The 24,136-nt window shown below is 38.8% G+C and overlaps 1 protein-coding gene across 3 annotated transcripts in view; it reads left to right on the plus strand.

The window, feature by feature from the left end:
• The window catches only part of DST (dystonin), a 4,096,730-nt gene that overhangs the window by 2,184,156 nt on the left and 1,888,438 nt on the right, over positions 1–24,136 (plus strand). The window lies entirely within an intron of this gene.

Consider the following 24,136-nt stretch of genomic DNA (forward strand, 5'->3'; position numbering starts at 1 on the left):
GTAGTAGCCAGGTAAACAGTACAAAAAGCAAAAAGAAAAATCTATGGTATCCGTCAAAGTCTCAGAAAACTCAGTATGCAACCTATACTGGGTAAAAAAAAGAAGAAACTTCACAGTGTGGAGGATGTGAAGTTAACTAATAGTAGGGACTGCTTACTATTTTCTATCTTATTATTTTGTAGTACATATTTTATAGTTCGATTTTTATTAGTTAACTAGGTGTATAACATATTTTAAGGAGTGAACTTAAAGCAGTAATCAATCAGGCGAATCTCCTCTTTTCATCATTCGTGACACAGCAAATTCTTTCCTTTCAGTAAGTACTGCTTGATTAGCTGCTGTCGAATCAAACTTCAGAATATCTCCCTAAATGCTTCATCCGTAAATCATTGGGGTCTACTTTAGTAGTTTCCCCTCAAGTGTTTGGCAGTTCCCTCTGTAGATGCAGACACCCTGAGTTGACTTTTTTCCTGTAAGAGCACCCTTGAAATTTCACCAGTACCTAGATGTACACAAGCCAACTAGTTTGCAGTAACAAACACTGCTCCCAGATTTGCAAACTAGATATTCTGACATTACATTTCCACTGCAACCATCAAATCAGTAAAAAAGGGCTTTTGCCATGGATATGAACTTTCCCACTATCTCTGTTACCAACTTGGTAGATATGGGTATCCTGAGGCAATGTAGAAGTTACCTCATGTTTACTGACAGCCCACTAATTCTCATGCAAACTGACAAGGTTTGTGAGAGATGTATTTATACATTGTCACTGGAGGCAAAGCTCTCACGTAAAAGCGCTCCTAATGTCAATCAGCTTGTCAGTAGCACACATGCTGCATCCATCACGCAAAGTTCAAAGCAAACACATATACCCACATATACCGAGAGATTTAGATGTAACTTTCCTAAATCCTAAAGACATCCTAGATGAAGTACACATAACAAATACCCTTAGCAGCCCCGAATCCACTCTTTCAAAACAATTCTAACATCAACACATACAGCCGCATTTCATGGAGCCACTTCTTCTAAGCCCATAAGGCAAGCCACTACACGACCCAATATTCTAGTCACTGGAGACTGTATTGTCATACTTTCAGATGTCTCTGTTACCAAGATGAGTAAGGAGAAGGTCACAGCCAGTTGCTTATCAAGGGTGAGGACCCGCCACATTACACATGCACTCAAGTCATTGGACCACAAGTATCAGTGTGAGTAAATCATAGTCCATATGGAGGTAAATGACCTGAGATGTACCTCCCTAGACTATATGAAGAGGGACATCATGGAGCTCTCAAAATGTGTTCCTGGCTGGTATGAGCCTAGCACTGTGCAGCATTTTATCTTCTCCAAGAATGATGCTACAATATAAACAGAAGTTGACGGAGTTTAATAATTGGCTTGCTTTCTGGTTTCATTCTAAGGAGGTTCAATATTTTTCAACATGGAAGGAGATGATCAACAGACCACACTGCTGTGCCAGCGAGGGTGTGCACCTTTCCCCTTTAAGCTTTGGAGTATTGGCTAAAACATTATCCTCCCCCTCATAGTGCCTTTTTAGGTAACGCCAAACTGAAAGTACTTGCAACATAGCAAATCAAAACCAACAAAGTCTTAATCCAAAGGTGTTACTGCTCAATGCTAGGAGTCTAAACAAGAAATTCCACTCCCTACAAGGTCTCCTCACCCTAGAGAATGCTGACATCTGTGCGGCCACTGAGACATGGTTTAAAGCCATTGAGAGCACACCGGCAGTGCAAGGGTATAATGCCTTCCACAGATTTAGACCAGCTACTACACAGACAGGGACTAAAGGTGTAGGTGTCTCGGTTTACATCAAAAATAAATATACCTCAGGGCTGGTCAACCAGGATGATACACTTGAGCTTCTCCACATTCACATCATCATATGCAAAATCCCATACCACTCCCTTGCAAGCTATAGGACTCCCCTCTGTGACCCAGAAAACCCATAACATGTATTTAAGCCATTTGGAAACACTTGTTATCCATCACAATATTCATGTGTGACTTTAATTACCCCACTATTAACTGGGAGTCATAACAGGACAACAAATGTGCAGGCACAGAAATTCCTGGTTTTTGTAAGCACAAATTCCCTGGGGCAGATTGTCAGTATACTGACCAGGGATGAAAACATACTGGATCTGGCCCTCACTAATATGGGAAAATGCTGCACAACCGTCTAGGTAAAGTTGGCTCTCAGGCCAAATATAACCACAAGGCATTCTTTAGGTATATCCACAACCTCAAAGGCAATACACAGTTCTGTGCAGAGCTCATTGTTAATGGAGCCACCTATACTGAGCCAGAAGATATGGCACATCTACTGCAGATGAATTCAGCTCTAACTTTGTCCCTCTCTCCCCTTCAACCTCCCATCACAAAATACCATCAAATATAACTCCCCCTACTGTTACTAGACAAGTCCTCAATGCTTTCTTTAAGGCCAAGAACACTGCATTGATAGGTTGAGACAATATCCCAGAATGGCTTCTAAATAGCATGAAACATGACCTATTAGACCCTCTGGAATTGCTATTTAACTGTACCTTCCAAACAGGCTATTTGCCTCACAAATGGAGAAGAGCAGCAGTTATCCTTCTACACAAAGGTAGGCCATCTACAGACCCTGGAAACTGCAGACACATAACTATCACTAGTATCATATGCAAAGCCATGGAAAGAATTGTAATGGAAATTATCAATACTTATATAGGAAACCTCCAAACACTGGACCCATCCTAGTTTGTTTTCGTCAAGGGCAAGTCTTGCCTACTCAACCTGGTAGACTTCTTTCAGAAGGTCACCAAAGCAATGTATGAGGGCAAAACCATTCACACTCACTACCTCAACCTGGCCAAGGCATTTGACACAATACTCCACTCAGGCATTGCTGATAAACTTGATAGGTTAGGTCTAAACCCCTATGCCACCTAGTGGACAGCCACCTGGCTCACAGGTAGGACCCAGGAAGTTAGAACTGGGGAGTCCACCTCTACAAGGCGGCCAGTCACAAGCAGAGTCCCTCAGAAATTGGTCCTGAGACCACTCCTTTTTGGCATTTACTTCTCTGAAGTCAAGGCTAATGACAAGGGTCTCTGGCTGACCAAATCGCAGATGATTACAAATTAGAACTAGTCATAGAATCCCCCACCAACACTAATGTTCTCCATGAAGGGCTGACACAGGCAATTAACTAGGGTCAGAGCCATTGACAAAAACTAAATGCCAAGAAATGTATAATAGTATCCTTTGGAAGTCACCTACACATGACAACTATCATATTGATAACACACCCCTAAGAGTCGACCCAGTAGTCAGGGACTTGGGGACACACACAGACAGTAATCTAGTCTTTGACCATTACGTGTCTATAGTAGCGAGGAAATCATTCTGTGTTGTGCAACTTATAAGCAAAGGTAATGCATCTAGGCCCAAGGAGGTCATTGTTCCACTGTATTCAGTATTCATCAGCACTATCATTGAGTAAAATGCCCCTTTTGGTATGTATCTTACCAGGCACATACAACAGTTAGAACGTCCGCAGAGGTTCATCACTAAAAGAATATGGGGCATAAGTAACATGTCCTGTGTAGACCACCTCAAATTCCTATCCCTGTTTTCTGTTTCTTACAGGTTGTTGAGGGGAGATCTATGCCTAGCATACAAGGCATTGTCAGACCCCACCCTGATGGGCCTCTTCACATCTGCAAAAAAAAAAAAAAAACAGCACCAGAATTACCCATTCTAAAGACTTAAACCTTGCATGTGTTATGAATAGGACTTGCTGGAGAGACAAGTATGTATCCCAAAGACTACCTCTTCTCTGGAACAGGCTCTTTATCCATATCATGCCAAATTCCTCCCTAGGCTAATTCAAGTGTAACTTGGACATTTGAATGGGGATCAGGAAATTCATCCCTAGCTTGGCACCTATGTCTCTAATGGACACAGGCAGCCTGTCAATGGTTCATCTCTCAGGCCCCTCCTTGTAAATGGTTCATCTCCCAGGCCCCTCCTTGTAAATGTTTCATCTTTCAAGCCTCTGCTTACACTTATCAAGGGTACAGGAACTTGTCCATGATTTGGATTGCATGGCTAGGCTTAAAAAGGCAATTGTGGCCGTTAACCTAACTTACACTTATGAACTTATTTTGCAAGATCTTATATATAATAACACATTCTTTGGATTATGGTTGGGACCCAACTGTAGCATCCTGTCAGTGCAGAACAGCTGTTCTGAACAGTAGAAGTCAGGTTACATTAACCTAAAGGAGATCAAAGCAGTGTAAAGGCTCTGGCAGCCTTCCTAGACATATTTTGGCTGATAAAGATCCCGGTAGCATTCCAAGCTGAATTTTGGCCAGAGGACTTTTAAATCAATAGAAACAATCTGACAATAATATGACACACAAAAGCAGTATACTAAGGGAATGCGTGTTTTTAGCTTTAAAAAGAAGCAGCCCATATTTTGGAATTGGCCTTGTAACAAAACCGTTACAGAATAAGTTAACAGATGCTTTGAGCAAAAATATAACCTTGGCTTACAAAAGGAAGTAATATCTACAGATATTTTGCCACATCACACATGTGGGGTCTCTGAGAAATGTATTTATTTGGCACACACTGCAGTAACCAAATCAAAGTCTTTTGCTCCCTCATAATTTGCAAGGTAGTTCGGGAAATAGTTGTCTTCTTCTTTCTTTGGACACAGAGCTTTATGAAGGGACTATCACTTGTTTTTTGGGGCTTGGGGATTGGCATAATGGTGACGTTGTTTACCTCACAGACATATGGTACAGGGTTTAATTCTTTGAAACTATGAGCAACGTGGTCACCAGTCCACAGGAGTACTTCTAGTAGCTTCTGAATGAAGAAAACCTTGCAGAAGCTGTACTACCCCAGTCAGTCTGCAATGAAAGAAGAAGAGAAGCCCAACTTAGAAGATGTAAGAACAGGCTAAGGAAAATGAAGTGAGGGGAAATTAACAGGCTCAGTCATAGCAAATATGATCAAGATGTTGGCGGGGGCTCCAGAGGGTACTCATAGCAGTATTGTGGTAAAGGAGTATCCCAGATGGTCTACTTCATATGACTGAAACGTCATTTGACCATAATACCGAATTTTCAAAATACTGAAAACATTTGACTGAATCTCATTATACTGAATTGTAAGCCATAGACATGATGTGGGTTTTCCTTCTCCTCTGACTTGCTTGTGATAAAAAGAATTACTGTAACTTATAGTGCTGATTATCAGAATACCGATAGTCATGTAGAAAGTAGTGTTGTAGTGTTTCTAAATGTGGATACGTCTGTTTACAGTTTTATGAGAAGTATCTCAAGTAATATGGTGGATGTTTTGTACATTCCTAACAGTAATGGCAGCGCATAGACCCCTGTAAGGTAAGTAAAAGGTATATGTCCTTTTCCCCACTGTAGTGCAATCCTGGAGTTAGTATATTAGTACGGGGGTGTGGGGGGGCATAGCACCTAGTTTGGTTTTATGTCATCCAGTTTCTGTTAAGAGGGTACATAAATACTTTTAAGTTCTGGAAAGAGTTAGTCATTGGTGCTGTAAGTGTGCATGTCTATGGTTTACAAGTTAGTATTCTGAAATATAGCATTGTAAGGTTTCAGTATTATGAGTTTCAGTCAAGTGAGTTTTCACTCTTTTGATAATTAGGTATTTTGGTCTCAGTCAAATGAACTTCAGTCAAATGAAATTTCAGTCATGTGAAGTCGATCCATCCCAGATGACTGAAGAGTAAGCAGTCTACTGCCAGTGGACAAGAACAAATGGGACATCCACAACTGTTGGCAGTACAGCGGTATCAAACCTCTCACATTGGATGAAAGTTCTGGAGGGGGTGATTGATAAAGGAATATGCAGAGCAGTAGGAAATAAGATGGGAGATGAGCAGTTTGGTTTAGATCTGGATACAGCACAACTCATCTATTGTTACAGTGACACGGATAGTTGAGAAGATGCTAGAGAGGAGGCAAGAGTCTAATTGGGCATTCCTAGGCTTGGAGAAAGCATATGACAAGGTCCAAAAAAGCTGATTTGGGCAGTCCTATGATGGTTTGAAGTCCCAGAAACATTGGTAGATTTGGTGCAGGGTATGTACAAGTATTCAATGACAGACATACAAACAGTGTTCAGACTCAGAGCGGTTCCCAGAGGGAGTGGTTGTGCAGCAGGTTTAAGTTGTGAGCCCACAGTTGTTCATACTGATGATGGATTACATTAGCAAACAGTTCAGAAAAGACACATCAACAAAGTTAATGTATGCAGATAATGTGGAATTACAGACAGTCTCTGTACAAAAACTTCACCAAAAGATAGAGAAATGGAATGCAAAGCTAAAGACACACTGGATGAAATTGAGTATAGATAAGACAGTTGTAGTGGCAGCAAATGGGGAGGGGAACTGAGCTAGAAGGAAAAAGTGGAACAAGCTAACAGCTTCAAGTATCTGTGAGGGGTGGTTGAGGAGAAGGTAAATCTGAATGAGGAAACAAACCAAGCAGAAACAGTGTGGGGGGTGTGAAGTTCACTCCTAGAAATATGGCGTTTATATCACGTTATCGAAAGACATCTAAACATGAAAATATCGAACATTCAGAACAGTGAATTTTTTCCCATGGAAAAAATTTGCTGCTCCAAAACACATACACACAACACAAGCACATCAAACAAACAGCAACCACACATATACACTTAAATTCCTACATCTAACATTGCACTAAACTAAACATACACTACTATCTACCCACTTACCTTAACCCAAACCCTAACCCTAAGGTCCATCACTATCGCACACTCACCTAAACCGCACCCTAACCCTAACTCACTTAAACCCCCCCTGACCCTATAGTCTGTCACTATTGCACACATGCCTAACCCGCACCCTAACCCTAACTCACTTAACCTGCCCCAACCCTAACATAAAAACAATCGCACTTTCCACCACAGTGCTAAGAATAGTGAAGCCACAGAAACGGCCAACTGAATTATTTCCTGAGGAAAGAATTTGCTGTTCTGCAGCTTCGCTATTCTTAGCGTTTGCTGAATAGTGCTCGATATCAGAACATTCAAAGTTTTAATCCTTCGATGTTCTGATATAGACCCGAAATATATTATGCTCCTAGTTCACTAATAAAGTTTGAACTTTAAAGTACGTACTGCAAAATAATAAAATAGTAGGTAGTCCACAGCTGAGTTAAAATGGAATATCCTTTATTGAAACACACAAACAAGTAATCCTAGTTGAGTCAAATGAAAAGCATTAAAGGCATTCATTAATTTATATATAATCAGGTTATTTGCAGCAAGGGAGTGGTTACAGAGGGTGATTCTGTTAAGAGCAATAAAAGCATTAATCTCATTCCTTTAAATTGAGACTGTGCTTCCTTAGCACTGAAACTAAAAAGCTAGAGACAAATTAAAGTATATACTATAAGAACATCTTAAGGCTGACCTACTAATCCAGACTTTATTAATCCAGACTTTATTCCTTAAGAAACCAACTCTCTAACAAAATGACCAGCAAAAAGATATACTACTAACCATCTATCAGAGTAAATATTACTAACTTATAAACTGAAACACTTTTAACAAAGATCGTTTTCATACCAAATAAATACTTCATCAGGTTTGTGCATAAAAAAATATAATATTAATGAACATGTGTATAAATCTACAAGTGAACACCTAAGTAGGCTGGAAACTATAGATGTAATTTCTAAGGTGGAAATACAATAAAAAAGACATAGTGAAACTTCTTCTAAAGCAAACTTCACACTACTCAAGACTGGTGTAGTATCCTTCAAGGTACAAATGCCTTCTATGAACACCTCCAGGACTGCATGGGAGACCCCAGCCATTAACAAACTTTACAATAAGAGGAGAAAGCTATTACATGATAGAACAAAATCCATAAAAGGAAGTCACCCCCATTATTAGCAAAAAAAAAAAATAGCACTCATAAAAAAAACTAAATTTTTTGAGAGAAAAAAAAAAAATTCAAAAAAGGACAATCATAAGGCCTTTTTCAGCTTTGTTAGGAACCTGTGGGTGAACCCAGGAGATATCCTATCCAATTCCAAAAAAAATGAAAAAAAATCACCCACAAATCAGACATACAATACTGGCAGACAGGTTCACAGCATCAATGGGACCAGATGGTGTGCAGCTGTTTAATCTCAGCCTTACCACAGGATACGCAACAAGTCTAGTCTGCAAAGCTATGGAGAGATCATAATGGAGCTCATAAACAAAGATATAGGGGACTGCAGACATTGGGACCCCCAGTTTGGCTTTGTTGGCAGGAAGATATGTCACAAGATGGGGGAGGACTTTGGCTGACAAAGTTTTGCAGACGACAAACAACTGCCTATAGTGAAAGTGCAGAACACGGGGACACGGACATCCTTCAGTGACAGCGAAGAGGTTATCAGGGACCTGGGGACCCAGGTTGACAGTGGCCTTTGACACTCACATTAAGTTCCTCACCAAAAGGATAATGCCAGATTGAAGAAACTTGTCACTGCTGGACAGAGGCACAACAAACTAATGGGCACAGTATTTTTCATATAAGTATAAACCTATGAACCTATGAACCAATGAAAATGTTAGAAATGCATAGCGAAAAATGTTAGAAATAAAGCATTAAGGCCCTGGGGTCTGTTTAAGTGTGGCATCTAACTAAGAAAGCACTTAGTTTAAATGAGTATAAGTATTTTAAAACAGCACCAATGTCAGTTACTTTCATTGTAAAATATTTACAATGTTTGATATTTGTTTATAACAATATTAGCATGTATAATATTAGCATGTAATGTCAGCATTAATCAGTCCCATATCAGACTTTTAATAGTCTTTTAAACAATGAGGCAGTTTTCTGACTTCCAGTATGCTTTTTATAGAGCAATAATAATTAAGCCCTAGTTTTCTAAAATTTCTAAAACGGTTGTTTCAGCTGCCACAGTACTTCACATTTTTCTAAAAGACCAGAGATGTCACCTTCCAGTTCCAAAAGGTCCACACGATCAGTAATTTGAAATTTAAAGCCAGTGTGTCTTTTGTGAAGCTGCAGGTGTCAAGCCAGTGCATTATTCCTGCAGTTAGCTCTAATTCTGGAAAGATGGCCAGGAATCCTTCTTTTAAGTCTTTTGAGCATTTTCCCCACATAAAATGCTTCACAGTCATTGCAGCTTGCCCTGTAAACCACCTGCATTAAGTTACAGTCACCTCCTGTGTTGGTTTCAATCAGTTTCTTTAAATAAGAACAGAAAACATGTCTCCTTCCTGTGTGTGCTGACAAAAAACACAGTTGGCTCCACACTTATTGATGCATGTATCCAATGATCTGGGCCTACCTTCAACCCAACTCCTGATGTTTCTGGCTTTCCTATACACACAGGAAGGAGCTTCTCCAAGATATCCATTAGATACAAGCTTTCAGTAGTTATGGCTCAATTCTCTCTAATAACATTAAAGGATAACCACGCCCACAGACTAAAAAACTTGTTTATTTCATCATGGTTTAGTGTTTTCTACATTTTAACACCACTCTGGGACTACTTGTAGGCTTTTAAATATTTTTATATGCAATTTCTGTGTCTGGCCACATGGGGTCTAGCATCTTGATACTGATTGTTTAATCTGCCTCTAGGTGTCCCACAAGGCAGTGCTTGTCTGCAAAACAATTACATCACGCAGGCCTTTTTCTTCCTAAAGCTCCTGCCACTGCATTGATTTTACATGCAAAAACTGCTGTCTTTCAGTCAGTTAGTTTTAAGTACCATTTCATGCTGCTCAATGACTACTTAAAAGACAGTGCAAATGCCACAGAATAAACTCTCAAAGTGCTTTTTACTGCTGCTTCTTTTTAGAATGGCTAAACTGCAGTCTTTTGTGAAGCCTGAATTATACTACTTTGACTCATCTCCCACCCCCATCACACCTAACTTCCCTAGCTGTCAAAGTGCTAAGGGGAATTTGAGTTGTTACCTGCTGTGATTGACAGCTCACAGCAGGAGACTTGACTCATGTACTATTTCCTTGTTCTAACCTTTACTTTTTTATGGGTAGGGGAAGGACCAGGTAGCTGTGACATCACAGCATGAGTGAGTTTTTAGGACAGTTGTGGTGATGTCAGTTTGGGGAGGGGATTGGCCAGAAAACTACCTGTATTCATTGGCCTTGATGACATCAATGAATTGGATAAACGTTTTTGGAAAAGTGAAACCACCACAGTACAGTAAGGTACTGGTCTAGTGGAGAGAAACAGTCGATTTAAAATATTCTAAATGCTGTATTGTTCTTTATTCATAGCAGGGACTGTAAATAGGGAGAAAAGGACAGAGAAGTTGAGCATTTAATAATAGAATCCCATTGTTGTCCTTAAATGATGTTGTAATAGTCAACAGTAAAAGTCAAGATACAACTGTCTTTAAATTTGTTGTCCATAGGTTTCTTTAACCTCCCCCCCATAAGAACTGTTAGGCGCTGGTGAATTTGTACTTTTTAGTTAAATTATAGGTTCCAGAATGCTCCTTAGCATACTGCTTTTGTATCCTCTCAGCAAAAAAATATTTTTCAAAGTCATTTAGGTTCTTAAGGAAGGGTTCCATTTTCATAGTGATTCTGGCCAACCTGTAGCTCTGGGACTTAACAATGTTATATTTTGTCCTGGTGGGATGGAGACTCTTATTATGTGTAAGGAGGTTTACTCTGCTAGATTTTCTGTAAAGATCTGTATTCATTTTACCTTGGTTTAAGTCTTTAGTAATCTGTATGTCTAAGAAGACTGCTGAGGTGAGGCTGTGGGAAGACGTGAAATGCAGGAAGTTGGTGGTTTGATTTAGATGATTGATAAAATATTCTGATTTAGCACTGTCTCCTTTCCACACGATAAAGATGTCATCAGTAAAGTGCAGATACACTGTGATATGTTGCATGTATTCTCTGTTGTTAAAAACATAATCCTCTTCCTACTTGCCTAGTGCTATGTTGGTACGCTAGGGGCCATAGGTATCACCATGGCTATACCAGTCTTTGTTTATAGTAATTTCCATTAAACATAAAAAATTGTAGTTAAACTCCAAATCTAAAAGTTTACCTGTTCTTTCATATTGTGCTGGTGTGCCATTGTTGTTTTTTCCTGTACAACTCAATCACTGTTTCAATACAATATGTATGAGGAAGTACAGTATGTAATGATTCAACACCTATTGTTAATAAAATGCTATCTGCATCAATTGCAATGTTTTTTATTTTCCTTAAAAAATCATTAGAGCTTTTTGTGTGAAATGTTCTTCTCAGCCAGAACTTGTAACAAAAAAGGCCAGGTAGATGGCAGCAGCTTCAGTTGGGAACCCCCTGCTTGCAACCACTGGCCTGTCAGGAGGGTTTTCTCTATTTTTATGTGGCTTAGGGTTCCAAAGAATTTAGGCAGGTGGTGGGAATAAATAACCTGATTATATATAAATTAATGAATGTCTTTAATGCTTTTCATTATACTTAAGTAAGAGTACTTGTTTGTGTGTTTCAATAAAGGATATTCCATTTTTAACTCAAATGTGGACTACCTACTATGTATTATTTTGTAGTATGTATTTTAAAGTTTGACTTTTATTAGTGAACTAGGTGCATAACATATTTCAAGGAGTGACTTCACACCCTCCACACTGTGAAGTTTCTGCTTAATTTGTTTTTGTATACTGGGTTTTCTGAAATTTCGAGGGATACCACAAATTTTTCTTTTTGTAAATCTGAATGAGGAGATCAAAGCTAGAGTCAGAGGAGCTGTAGCCGACTTGCACAGTGTCAGTGGTAGTGTGTCAGAAGAATGCCAAAGAAGCTGAAATGTAAGGTGTACAAAACAGTGGTGTGACCAGTACTACTGTATGGTACAGAAACCTGGGCAATGAAGGCTGACCGGCTGAGGAAGATAGAAGTGATGGAGGTGAAGTACTTGAGATGGGTGGCAGGATGCACACTGTGGGACAGAAGAAGAAATGAAGACATAAGAACAGAAGCCACTAGAATTAAATTCAGCAAGGCCTTACTATGTCAAGGGAATTCTGATTCATTATCGTAGCTCAAAAAATTAGCTCCAATTGCAGAGAAGGTTATGCAGAACAGATTACTGTGGTTCAGGCACATGTAAAGAAAAGATGAAGACAATCTGGTGAGGAAGATTTGGGACAGACAGAAAGAAGGCAAGAGGAAATGAGAGCTACCAGCAAAGAGATGCATGGATTGTGTGAGAGAATACCTGTGACAGTCATGCATGACTGTTGAAGAAGGTAGGAGAGTGGCATTGACTCAAGAGCATTGGTGACAGTTGACATGGCACTCCAACTCCATGTAGAAACTGGGGAAAAAAGGGGATTGATGATTGCTAATGACCTTTTTCCCAAGATTTGGACGGACTCCTTCCCATAGCTACACAAGGACGTTGGTGATATAAGAGTGTTGTTGGCCAATTCAGTCTTCTTATCTGTCTAAACACAGACTTTGTTAACTGTGTGTATGTTTCCACTATAGTGAGCCAGTTGCCATAATAGTTAAGGTCTTCACCTCCCATACACAAGGTACATGGTTTGATTTTGACCTCTGGCTAATGTTGTATGGAGCTTGCATCTTCTCCTTAGGTCTCTTGTGAGATTTTTCACACCTCCCAAAGTCATGCTGTGTGTTTCCACCTCAAACTCACCCAAGAATGGAGCTATGGGCAGCAGCACAGACTACAGATGGTGCTGTATAAGGTAAAGAGCTGTGTAGACCAACCATTTTGATAATTAATTGTGGTGCACAGTATCTTTAGAGTAAGAAGATAACAGAACACAGATTAGAGATTGCATTCCATATCATGGCTAACCACTTGACATTATACAAATTGGATCCAAGTGATTTGGTTGTGTTTACTAATGTCACCAAACAGGCAAGGGTATTGATTGGTGATAAGTGGGTTGAGGGCCTCGCCTACTCTGACCTATGCCAGGGAGCAGTGCTAATGGTGGGAGGGTTATATGTCCCTATTGACCAGTGTATGCCTACCATAAGGGCGCCTCTTTACTGAAGTCCAAACAGCCAGCTCTGAAAATACCTGTGGTATCTGGGACTCTTTTACAAAAGAGAAGCAACCTACTGTGAAGGATTTATATACTCCTGATTCTGAAGCAAATGAGTTGGCCTGTGTGGGACAGATTCCTTCTGCTGCTCCTTATGGGTCTGACACTGAAGACAATTTATCTCCTGCCTCTCCACCCGAGGATTTCTCCTTTGTGGATACCCCTTATAAGGTGAGTAAACAGTTCTAGGGAGTCTGGGCATTAAGAAGTCCAGCTCAGATGCAGAGGTTTTATGGGCCTGCTTAAGGCACTTGCTGTACTTCCAGCCATAAATGTCCTGCACATCCAGTCATGCATGTCCTGGGTGGGTGCTTATCAACCTACCTGTGCAGCGAGATTATCGTAACCTTAATCCAAGGAACATTTTTTTATATTTTATTAAAATATTATCACTTATGACATAGGCACTCATACATTTATATAAATGAAAACAAACCATATTGACATATTTTAGTTGCTAAAATTATACATCACTTATAGTCTAGTCAGTCATTGCCAGTCAAACATTGCAAAGCTCATTCAGTTCCTGTATTCACTTAAACCTCATTCCTCCTCTAAAACATAATTCTGCATGTATTTATCCCACAATTCCTTTTTTATGTAATTTGCTCCTACCATTTTCTAAAGATCCCACTTTGAATTGTTTTATCTGTATTACTATAGTCACTACTTCTAGTACAGTTGATTTACACTTTGATTTCTATTTTCTAGTAATTGCTATTTTGCAGCCACTAGAATTAAATTCAGCGAGGCTTTGCTATGTCAAGGCAATTGTGATGAATTATCCTAGCTCAAAACCTTATTTTTTAACTACACCAATTTGCTCATCCAGTATTTCTGTTAGTCTGCAGTGAAGTTTTAAAGTCTACCAACCCACTTTACCCCCAAAAAACATGTTCACAATTACCTTTCTCTTCCTTATCAAACCTGCAACAATTGCAATCTACCTGAGGAAAAATTCTTTGGAGTCTGCTTGGGGGATGAAAACACCCATGCAAACACCTCCAAGCAAAGATCCTAAATCTTCTAGACTTTGTTGCATATTTGGGACTCATACATATACCCCACCCCTTGTTTCTTTGTGAATTGCTTATCCAGTCTCTCTTTCCAATCATTTTTAACATCCTCTGATTGATTCTTACAGTTGTCATGCAAAATTTTATATGCCCTACTAATTATCCCTTTTTGAACAGCAGCTTCTAGTCTTTCACTTAGAATCCCCCTATTTCTTTCTCTTCGTCTGTACTCTGATATCATTTTCATAAAATTTCCTAAATATTTCTAGTACCTCTACAGGAACTCTGGTTATTTTCCTTGTTATAGGCTCCATAACAGTCTGCAATTGCCCCTCTTCTTGTTCTGTGAGAGCCCCCCTATTCTGCAATACTTAAACATTTAAAAGAAAAACAACTGGCAACTTCACTGAAGACTAAATCCACAAAGTTTAATGAAGTGCTTTTCATCCAAATACTTCTTTGAACTTCATCAGATACTAACATTTACAAAAAATCAAGTTTAAATAGTCATGTTAAACCATGATTAAAATCAGCTGTATCTCCATCTTAAAATTTAAAGGAACAGTAGTTAAAATAGCATTATGAACATAATATGCATTTTCCTGTTCTTTAAAACTGCCTTATTTAACAAGCAAGTGAATATATTTATCGCAGCAGCAGTATGGGAAAATCATATTCAAAAATTGTGTGAAAATGTAAAGAGTCTTCTCATTTATCTAACCTTACATTATAAACATTTTCAAGTGAAAAATTAATAAGTAAAACATAATTTCTATAATGTTGTTACTACAGTATTTCATCTCATTAAGCTTTTCAGTTTTAAACAACATGTGACAGAACACATGTCGTTCAATCCTGGAAAGTTATGAGCATTGAGACGAATTTGCTAGAGCAATTCCACATTTTCTAATAATAAGGTGAATCCCCTCTTGGATTACTGTCCACTTGATCAAGTATCCAGAATTTAAATGCATGTTCTGGATATTGTTCTATATGCTTTGCTAAAGCATTATCCAGTTTGTGTTTATTAATACAATATATATGTTCTTATATGCGGTCTCTCATTCTACGCTTGGTTTTACCGACATAGAATGAATCACAATGTTGACATTTAGCCACATATACGTTCATTTTGGAGTTGCAATTAACTTTTCTTCTGTTACTCAAATGTGTGTTGTTTAAGTGCAGTGATGTACTTATATGAATGTATTTGCAATAGGGGCAGCTACCACATTGTTTCATTCCTATTGCATATGATTGGATCCTGCACTCACCTTCAAATATATTCTTGAGTGTTCTACCCTTTCTAGTAATGAATCTTGGTTCTGTACCCAATTTGTCCACTATTAATTTTTTTTTTAATTTCTTAGTTTTTTTGTATCTTGGATTTTGGATACTTTAACATTTGTCAGCCCCTCTAAATAATTCTTGTTACTTCTTAACCATCTCTCTTTCTTTTATTGCCATTCCATTTTTGAACTCCAGTTTCATTTTATCTCAGTCCCTAGCTATATTTTCAGAAGAAATTTCTATCTTCAGAATAATTTCCAGTAGCCATTCTTTACATTACTCTGTTTTTAACAGATGGGTGGGAGAAGCTCCAGTGTCTCATTTTTTCATTACCCTGCATGTTTGTTTTAATTATTATTGGTGTGCAGTTTGAAATAGTTATTGGATATGTAGCAAAATTTTCATTTAAACGCACGTGTTCCAGTGAAAGGTAATTTCCATCCAGCTTAGTCCAGTTTTTGTACCTTGGGGAATAATATGTAAGTTCACTTTGAACTCCTACTACTGAATTCACATCTTCCATACCAAATCTCACATATTTCTTCAAAAATCTAATCTCTTTGTTATATTTTCCCTTTTGCACTACCCAGATGTATCCTCATTGCTGCATATCAAATTCCAGTCCCCCACTTATAAGTAATATTCCCTGCCAAAAGCTGATTAGCTCTCACAGAATTGTCATAAGCTCTATTACAGCAGTTTTAGGTGGAATATAAATTCATGCCAGTGTAATCCTTCTCCCTTGCCAGAAGCCCCTTAGTGCTACAAATCTACCACTGTTGTCTTTTTTTCCTCTTCTATCACTATTGGAAACTCTCTTGCAATTAATATAAGTACTCCTCTTTTCCTTTGTCCCAGGTATTCTGATGAATAACCATACTGAAAACCTTTCTTTATCAAATTCACATGCTTTTCTCTTTCCAAATGTGTCTCCTGTAGCTTAGCTATTTGCACTCTACATTTTTTAATATAGTTCAATACACTTTCTTTTTTGTATACATCTGTAAAACCATTCACATTTAAAGATTACACGGAAAGTGCTGCCATTATGTTAATAGGTTATTATTCCCAACTGTTATATGTAACAGCTTTTTTTAAGTCTTGTTTCAGCTTTTGTGGTTCATGCATACAGTAATGTTTGGCAGGTTGATCTTTAATACAGTTGTTTCTTGTCATGTCCATTTGAACCAATGCCACATCTTACAAAACATTTTGTTTTAATGAAAACCCTCAAAAAAAAAGCACACCCCAGGACACCCATAAAATTGTTATCTTAATACTAATGCAGTTGCTATGTAGGTCTTCAAATAATGAAGTTTAACCCTACTAATAGAAACAGTTGTACCATATTGACAGCCACATTCACAAGCTGGAATTAACCTTTAATGAAGGTTATCCATGCTAATACTGTGGTGCAGCCTGTGCTTCTACATCCACTAAGTGTTGTCTGTTTTTGTCTTATCTTTATTCCTCTCCCAGATTAGAAAAGCATGTGAATGCTTTCAGAAAACATTATCTCCTAGCCATTAAAAGAAATAATTACTCTGTTTTTATTGCCCCCTATCAGATTGTCTCAACAGAAACATGAGAACCAGATACACAATTGCCTCCACTACAAGCATTCATTTATTTGCTAGAAGAAAACTTTTCATTATATTTAATGTTATTTTATTTATTTTCTTCCCCATAAAACTTGTTATTATATTACGCCAAGGGCCTTTATCCATTCATCTCCCTAAGCAAAAGTAAGAAAAAGCATATACATGTTTCTTGTATTATGTTCTTTTGTCCAGACTTTTCTTCTCTTTTTACATTTAATTGCCTACATTTCTTAAAACTAAGCACGAAAAAAAAAAAAAAAACCCGGGAACACTCATTTACTTTAGTATCCCTATTACACACAAAATAACTGAGAAAGCTTTACTTTATAGCATGCAGTTTATGCCATGAATTATAAGAATACTATTGTTAAGAAGATAGTTTTGTTTTACTTACAGCTAACTCTTTTCTTCCTCTTTACCCCTTCTAAATATTCTTCCAAACATTAATGATGTGAAGAAGGGCATATGTTTTATAGTCCTCTACAAGTTTTAACAAAGCCAAAGAAGTCCAATATTTCCAGGTTTTCCCATTCCACCATGTTTCACAAATTTAATTAATACTTTGTAATCCAACATTTATTTGTCAATTTCCAAGTTGCTGTTTTTCTTCATTTTGATCTCCATCTTCCAAATCCAATCCCTGCTTCATTTCCAACATATTCCTTGTTCTTCTAGTCAAAGCATTTTCCTTTCAATCATTGAAAAGTTTTCACAGGCTTAGTCTTGCTATGGGCTTTATTACCAGAAGAACAAGAAGCAGAATCTCCTCCTTTTTGATAGCTCAATTTTTGTTGGACAAACTTTTGTATTTCCTCCTTAACATGTTCTACATCAAAAAATTATTTTGACCATCCAGGAAAGAATATTGTGAAAACAGCTGGATACAGCAGCTTGAATCGCTTACCTGCTTCATGAAATTCACTGATTACTGGAATAAATTTACTCATCTTTTGCCTGGTGGGCAGTGAGTAATCATTTTCCACAAACACTCTTCCTTCTCCCACTTTTAGTTCTTTGTTTGTCTGCCCCAGTTTTGTCAGAACCAAATCTTTCTGGTAGTAGGATTGCATTTTTACTGTTAAAGGTCTACGTTGCTTTCTCAGGCCAAGTTTTGAACATACACACAATGTGCCCTTTCAGTTAACAAATCTTACTGTAGAATACCCGGCTAGTTGCTTATTTGTGCTTTCGTAAAATTAATACAGTCTATTCCTTCCAGCTTCTCTGGTACAGCTGAAAATCTAAGGTTTTCCCTATGTGCTCTGTCATTTAATATGATTATTTTTTGAAACACTTCTTCTTGTGCAGTCTCATACTCATCCAGCCTTTTCTTCATTTTGATCTTTGATTTTTGCAGATTTATCATCTCATCTGCTTAAAGCTATTCCATTTTTTCCAATATTTTGTTAATTGAGTTGATATACTCCACCAGTGTTTCATTTATTTTGATGAGCACTGAGTACATTTGACTTATTATTTTTCTCTAGGTTACTGAAAGTCATGACTTGCACCACAGCTGGAGCTTGTACTGCCTTTTGCTGAATGACTGCAGGGTTCTTCCTATTCACTGTTTTCTCCTTACATTTTGTTATTGATTTTCCTTCAGGTTCTCTGAATTACTTTTATTTTTTTGCTGGCATCCAGGCAGTGCACTTACTAGCCCGTTACTGAAATTTACCAAATAGAGAAGTTCACTGGCTCTCTTTTCTGACTTTCTGTTTTCACACTTGGGGAGTTGAAATTAAGCTGTTACTCAGTGTGTAGCCACTTTGAAAGTCATACTCCAAGGAAGCTTGGCCATTTTTACAAGATCAAGAATTTATGTAGATATCTCTCCAGAGTCAATTTGCTGATTTATATATGGTGTCCCTGGATTCCAGCAACAGATATGCCTCAGCTCAATCCAGGAACCCAATTCTCAATGACATTGAGTAGAATTCTTGACAGATTTGGAAAGGTTTACACCTCTGCTACTCTGCCCTTCAGAGCCTTGAACTACCAGACTTTTAGTAAATTCTGCTGAAGAAGATGAGGGCTAAGGTAGGCATGTGTGATAAAGATCTGAATCAGGAGGTTCTTCAGTTTTGTGACCTCTCTGCACAGGTTGCCAAGCACATCAGAAAATGATATATGATTGTGTTGATCCATCATGTAGGTACTAGGTTTGTATTTCAGAAGCATGCCTTAGTGAGGATTCAGTCCCTTCTAGACCATGTGAAAAACTGAACTCACGAATGCACTACTTGATAAATCCTCCACTTCGGACCCCTGCTGAAGGTGTCTTCAGAAGTCTGAAGGAGAAGGGCAATACTGTGCAATATGTGAAACTGCTGTTTCAATCTCAGATACCCAAATTCATCAGAGACAACTCAACTAGGTGATGGTCTTTATATCCCAAACAAGGTAAGAATTAATGTGGGTAAGGGGAACATGGGCAGATTTAGAAAGGAATGGTAGGCAAAGCTAAAGGAATAAGCTGTGGGCCACCAAAGCCATAATTCCTAGAGGGAAGAGTCATGACTCAGCCAGGCTGCCCCATCCCTCCCAACCTTAAAGCCCCTCCAACACAACCCTTTATCCAGTCTTCTCAGTTACCCCCTCCAGAGATGGTAAGGAGTTATTTAACGTTTTCCTTCAGAACTAGAAAAATGTTACTCAGGACCAGTGGGCCATAAATGTTCTTCAGCAGAAAAACAAGTTGCAGATTCTAAATCTCCCAAAGTGCAAATAATTCCTCCTGTTTCAAGGGAGCAGCTCTATTGTGCCTCCTATCTGATATGGCTTAGTGGTAAATCACTTTGGTTATGGTGTGCAGGGTCCTGGGTTCAAGACTTGCAAAGGCTGTTTATTTCCCTACCCATGAACCTATATAAGTAGATGAGATATAGGAAATACACCCTGGGGATCACTTCTGTGGCTCTGCTCAACAGGGGCACAGGAAAATAACTTTTTTGGGTGGTGTAAGCCAGGGAACCTTGTTGGCCAAGCTTGTAATATTTTTCTAGTTCTGAAGGAAAAGGTAAAATAACTCCTTACCATCTCTGGCGGGGGTAACTGAGAAGACTGGATAAAGGGTTGTGTTGGAGGGGCTTTGGGACAATAGCCTAGTACCTATCTATGTTGAGGGATCTGCTAGAGTAAATGGGCCATAGAAACAGTGCACAAACAAGAAGAAAACACAGCCTTAAAAAAGGCACATTGAGACCCATATTAGATCTGTCACATCTAAGTAATTATAAAATTCAGAATACTGAAATACTACCACTCCACAGCTTTCTTCTTCTAATATCATCTAAAGCATTTATGATCACTGTAGACCTAAAGGAGGCTTTGTATACTGATTGCCAAGGACCACAGGACATTTCTTCAGTTTACAGTGGGGAGGTGATGGGCATTGCAAGTTCACTTTCTTGCCTTTGAGCTTGTCTACTGCACCAGTTGGTTTTAACCAAATATCGCAGTAATAGCCTTTTGCAAAGCAAAGGACATTCATTTTAATAGGTGACTGTTTTATTCAAGCAAAATGCCCGGAGTGAATACTCAAGACTTTTGACTTCACTCTGAATTGCTTCAGGGTCCTGGACTTCTCCTTCACTCTAAAGAAGTCCAATCTCACCTCCACAAAGATAATGTTTTTCTTGGGGCTGCTTTTGAACAAAAACCTACAAAAAGCCTTCCTACTGGAGTTCAAGGTAATGTCTCTGACCTATACCTACAGAATGTCCTAGATCAAGAGGTGATATCAACCAAGGAGTTCCTCCTGAGTACTACGTATCACGGCTTCTTGCATCTTGATGGTGCCCTTAGCCTGGCTGGATATGAGAAAGCTTCATTGGTAACTGAAGAGCAGTTTTTGTCAGTTCTCTCATCAGTGAAAACAAAGATTCACCTCTTGTCATGGTGGGTAAGACAGCTGCAAATAAACCTGGGAATGGCATTCACAACAGCCCAACCCAGTATGTCATCACACACCCCTCAAATCTAACCCGGAGGGCCCATGTGAGCACACTACAATTCCTAGGCAATTGGAACCAAAACACAAAAAGGAAGCACATAAAAGTGAAAAATATGACTGTCATTATAATACTGAGAGCCTGTATCCAGATCTGAGAAAAAAAGAGGTTCTCCAAATCCTGTAAGACAACACAATTGTAATGAGGTACATTGACAAACATGGAGGGACCCAGTCATATATACTGTGCAGACTAGCTATGCAAGCTTAAGAACAAGCCTGATGGGCTGGCTTGACTCTGACAGCAACCTAATTTCCTTTCCAAGAGAGAGTGTTGGCAGACATGCTCAACAGATTACTGATAGACACTCATGAATGAATGTTGAAGAGGGATGGCTTCCTAGGCTTAATCATGATGTGGGAATGTGCCAGAAATAGACCATTTTACTTCACCTCTGAACAAGCATTTCCATACATTCTTTTGCAGAACAGCAGCTGCAGGGGACTGGATGATAGATATATTCTCCCTCAAATGCAAAGGTCTGTTTTTCTATGCTTTTCCTCCTACATCCATGATCCTCAGGGTACTACTAAAATCTAGGAGGAGAGGTCATAAGTCACTGTGGTAGCTTTTACAAGTGGCAATGGTTTTGGATTAGATCTTTTCAAAACTGGCTTTTTTAATGCTTGCTCAGAGGTTGATGCATTTCATTTGTTATTTCAGCCTGTTTGGTTATGAACCCTTGTTTGTAATATAAGCCTTCAGTAAAACAGTTCTTTTAAGGGGTTTTGCATCTTAGATCTCTGAGGATGGAACTTGCAGTACTGTCAGAATTTAACTATGTTTAGGAGAAAATGGCCTAGTTCCTTTTGAGCCAGCTGCTTCACACCTGTGCATCCTTCATCCTGGTATCCTGATAGACACTCTTCTTCCTTGTTGTCACTTCTGCTAGAAGGTCTTCAGAACTACAAGCTTTGATGTGTAGGGAACCATTTTTAGTTTTCCATCAGGAAAGGGTGTCTAAACTCTTTCATGCCTAAAGTTGTAACAGATTTGTTATTGAATCAAGCCATTTATACTTTTGTGTTTTTTTTTCCTAATCTTCAAAACAAGGGAGAGAAAAATAAACTGTTCCATGGATGTGCATATAGACATATAAGATTTTATAGTTTTAGTATGTTTAGAAAGACGGACTAGCTATTATATCTTTGGCAAAAAACAAGAATGAGAACCAGTCAGCAGACAGACACGCTAAATGGCTTGTACTTTATATTTCTTATTGCTACTCTGCTTATGGTAGGTCTCTCCCTGAGCAGAAGGGTCAGTACACAATGTATCCTAGAAGCAGCTGCCTGGTCCTCAGTTCATACGCTATCAAGACACTGCAACCTGGGGGTTGGGGGATGCCTATATAGTTAGGACATGGTTTTCCTGTGCTATTTCGCACGGTTTGTTATCCTAACACCCACACATTTTTCTCTAACTAACCCCCTCTGCATTACTACTTTGGGAATAGTCCCAAAAAGTAATGACTGCAACAGTGAACAGTATAAAGAACATAGTGTTAAGAACTTATAAAGTAGGTGTTTGAGCATATTCGTTGTTGTAAGCCCCAACTCCCTCTCATATTCCTCACTCGATGTTCTCCTCTCGGCTTTGTTTTGGAATGGCTCCCATTTGACCCAGTTTTCACTTTCCCTCTCATTTTTGCACCAGATCCTTCCTTGTTTAACCTCACCATTCTTCCTAGAGGTGAAGACTGGGGACCTGTGTTGCAGATCTGTGGCATAGGGGATTGAGTCATCAAGGTTCACTCAGCCTTTGGTACTGCAGCCATCTTACCTGGCCTTGCTAGGGCAAGAAATGTCTGAAAATGGCAGTGGCCAATGCCTCTCTTATAATACCAGTATCGTTACATGGCTGCGCAAGGGAGTCAGCCAAAACTTTAGGGGAAAGTACAGCTGTGTAAGTCAGGTTGATAGGTCAGGCTACCTGTGGGCAAGATATCCCCAGTGGTAATAACTGCAACAGTGAATTTACTTGAACATCTACAGTTATGGCAAGTTTCTAATTCAATTATATTTTGTAATAACATCAAGAGTAGTACTAGATGTGGAACAGGCATTATGTAAAGTTGGTTCTCCAGTGGCACGTGTGTTAAGTACTGTGTCTTCTAGAATCTATAGCTAGATAGGTAGGGGGCTCTAATCTCACAGCAGTCAACTTCTGTGTATATGGAGTCGTGTAACTATGACCTTAACTACCTATGGTCTCAGTAAAGTTGTAAACAAGGTGCAGGTCCTGTAATAATTTAATGAAAATTTTTGAACTATAAAATTCTGATGAATTGTAATTTTTTATCTGGTCTAGTGTATGTTGAAGTCTCATAAAAGTATTGTTTTTTTCTTAAATGCTGAGTACTAGGGAGAAATCTTAGATTGTATGTGATGGAAGTAGATAGAATATAGAAAAGGTATTCTTGAAAGACTATTGAATTCAGGAAACAAATGATTATTTTTTGTTTTATTCAAGAAAGGCAGAGTGTGCCAAGTAGCAAATAAGTAGGACTGTGTATAAATGCTGGCCCTCATATATTGCCTTCTGCTGTGATGAGTGTAATAAACCTCTGCAAGGCACAGTAAGAGCTCACTCCACTAGAACAGCAGTCCCATCTACACCATGTTTTACAAGTAATTGTATTGTAAATGATTTATTTGGTGTTTATAGATTTCTTTTTTTTTTACCAGCTACTGCTGATTTTCTTCAGCTTCCCTCATTGCTTTTTCACTCTGAGGTCATTCCATGGGAGTGTAGTGGACAAATCCCTTTGCCAAATTAGTCTCATTTCTTTGGACAGGAGGAAGTCTTGGCCATTGGCTATGGATGATTCCACAACTGAGGGAAAGGTAGAGGAAGGGGGCCCTCATACTATGGTTATCTGTTTACTTTCTCTTTAAGCCCCACCTCCCAGTGATATGGTGGGCTGGCATCACCTAGGTGGGCATGCAGTGCCATCATGAGGGAAATGTCACCATCTACATGGTGGCAAGTCTTTCACTGCATGTCTACCTACCACAGCAGTGGTTCTTTTTCATACCCCAGTA

This window comes from Protopterus annectens, chromosome 2.part1 (genome assembly GCF_019279795.1).
Source record: "Protopterus annectens isolate FY-2018-M chromosome 2.part1, PAN1.0, whole genome shotgun sequence".
Lineage (NCBI taxonomy): Eukaryota > Metazoa > Chordata > Ceratodontiformes > Protopteridae > Protopterus > Protopterus annectens.